Genomic DNA, 3,016 nt, shown 5'->3' with positions numbered 1-3,016 from the left:
GTTCTATCCTTGCTCTAACCTTTGCTCGGTGTTGAGGTGGGGCATTTTTGGGCCGTGCCCCCCCTAGCGGTCATTAATACCCCTCCTACCACAGGTCATGGCATTGCCAAAAGAAAATCCCCATTAGTTAATTTTAATTTAATTTAAGTTTTAATATTAAATGTGCAAACTGTAACTTAAATGAAATAAAATTGGGGAAATCGCATAATTTTGGTTGTGCATGCATAGCAGGTTAGGCATGCATGCACAAGTATATGAGCATGCAAAGTATATGAACCTATACAGAGCATCTATGAGCAGGAAGTTAGGAAAAAGCAAAGAAAATAATTTCCAACTCCCAACACCACTCTTCCCTGAATATGAAACCCTGCCATCAGGGAGAAGACTCCGTGTGCCACTATGCAAATCTAACCGTCCTAAATTATCATTTGTCCCAGCCTCCATTAAGCTGACGAACAATGTGCAATAATAGGTTTGCACTTTAGCACATAGCACTTTATCACATAGCACTTTAGAATTAAGCAATTAGCACATAGCACTCTATCCATAAAGTTCTAGTGCAATAAACACTTGCACTTTATCACCATACTGTAGATTTCTATGTTATACAGCAAAGGGCAATTTAAGTCTATCAAGCTCCATGTTCTCAATGTTAAAATGCTGCTTTGTCTGGTTGTGTTTGTGTCTGTGGTTGTGTTTTTTTGTTCTGTTGTACTCTGTGTATGTTAAGAAAGCAATGATGCACTGTGCCCAAGACAAATTTCCCCACGGGGACAATAAAGTTGAACCTTGACCTTGAAATCGTCGATTATCTGACAAGGAACAAACTCTTCAAACCTTTCCAATCGGGGTTCAGGAATTTCCACTCATCTGAAACTGCTGTGACAAGAGTTGTAAATTATATCCTTTTTGCTTTGGATACAAATACAAGCTCAATGCTTGTGCTGCTGACCTGAGTGCTGAGTTCGACACGATCGACCACAGCACTCTTCTTCACCGTCTTGAGCACTATGTTGGTTTCAGGGGTACAGCCCTTGGCTAGGTTGAATCGTACCTCACAGGTAGAACACAATTTGTGCTCCATGAGGGTTCGGAATCGAAGCACCGCAAACTACGCTTTGGTGTACCACAAGGGTCGGTCCTTGGTCCATTACTTTTTGCATGCTTCCCTTGGGCGATGTGATCCGCAGCTTCTGAATTAGTTTCCATTGCTACGCGGATGACTTCCAGCTCTTCATTCCTGTAGATTCAGGGGACTCGGCCCAGATCCAGAAAATTGAGTACTGTCTGGCTGCGGTGAAGAGCTGGATGTCACAGAACCTCCTACAGCTTAACACTGGGAAGACAGAGCTGATAATTATCGGCTCAAAGCAGGACCAGAGAGAATTTGAGGATGTCTCACGGTGGTTGGATAGCTTCGCCATCCCAGAGTCCATGTGTCAAAAATCTTGGTGTCCTGTTCGACCCTCAACTGTGCTTTGACCAACATGTTAGAAGCATAACTAGAATGGCCTTTTTCCATTTGAGAAACATTACAAGAAACAGACCAATGTTATCTGCAGCGGATGCAAAGACACTGATTCATGCATTTGTTTAAGACTGGATTATTGTAATGCACTGTTCTCGAGACTACCAAACTCTACCACAAAAAGTCTACAGCTTGAACAGAATGCTGCAGCTAGACTGCTGACCAGAACGAGAAGGTTTGATCACATCACACCTATTCCCGCCTCTTTGCACTGGCTACCAATAACTTTCAAATGGGATTTTAAGGTGCTACTGCTAACCTATAAAGCCTTGCATGGATTATCTCCATCCTACCTAAAGGACCTGATCATTCCTTATAGTCCTTCTCGGTCCCTCCGGTCTTCGGGAGCTGGCCTTCTCTCATTGCCGAAGGTTAAAAAGAAATTGGCTGGTCAGAGAGCGTTTGCCTATCGAGCCCCCTTCCTATGGAATAGGTTGCCACCAGTGATCAGGGAAGCTGACTCGATTCAAAGCAACGTTCAAACGCATCTATACAATCTTGCATTTGGAACATAGGAGTGTGAAAACGACACAGATGCGATGTGAAGACCACTCTGTGTTTGTTTGTGCTTTTGTTTGTTTGTTTGTACTTTTTGTTAATACAGTATACATCCTCACAATGTACTTTTCCGTTCCAATTCCCTATTCTGTCTGTTCTAGCGTGTTGCGGTGACTGGACTGGATGCCTGGACTCTCCTCGTGGTTAACGGGCCAGCAACACATCACCAATTTAATATGATGTGCATGTATTTACCTGTCTGTCAATTATGGCACCCATTGCACTCCTGACCATCCCTGGAAGAAGGGATCCCCTACTATGCGTTTCTTCTCAAGATTTCTTCCTTGCTAATTTCAAGGGAGTTCTTTCTTGCCCTTGTGGGGGCCTGGGTAAAGGGGGTGTCATAGACATTTGGCCTGTTAAGCCCTTTGAGAGTGTAATGGTGATTAAGGGCTATACAAATAAAATTTAATTTAATCGAATGGAAGGATACAGTACTTAGTCGCATCTTCTTTTTACTTACATTTATTCATCTCATATTTTCAGAGTTACTCAGGGAGCAGCAGTTGATTTCCCAAAGTATTTTCTGGTGTTTTCATCAATTCAGTTGGCTTTTATGAGGGATAGGGTTGTTATTATAATGGATGTGCTTGATACTGAGTGGACCACTATGTGTGAGCATACAATCTTATGATCTATTGTTTCAATGTTGAAACACTAATAACAAAAGATATTAGTACACAAGTATGCAGAGTTATAGTATAGTCTCTCCCATCCGGACTGGAGTTTAGAAGTTGAAGTGATGCTGTGAGCCTGCCCCCTAGTGGTAAATAATTAGAAAAGCAGGGGTAACTGATCCGATTGAATAACATATCAAAGGACAGCCCTCGAGTGACAGTTAGTTAGCTTGCATAAACACTGAAATAAAACAACCAGATCCCAAAGGCCGTAAATAGATGATGCAGCTCAAAAAAAAGAAAATCTAAACAC

The sequence above is a fragment of the Gadus morhua genome, chromosome 1 (assembly GCF_902167405.1).
Source record: "Gadus morhua chromosome 1, gadMor3.0, whole genome shotgun sequence".
NCBI classification, from domain to species: domain Eukaryota; kingdom Metazoa; phylum Chordata; class Actinopteri; order Gadiformes; family Gadidae; genus Gadus; species Gadus morhua.
This window is presented reverse-complemented; position numbering follows the sequence as displayed.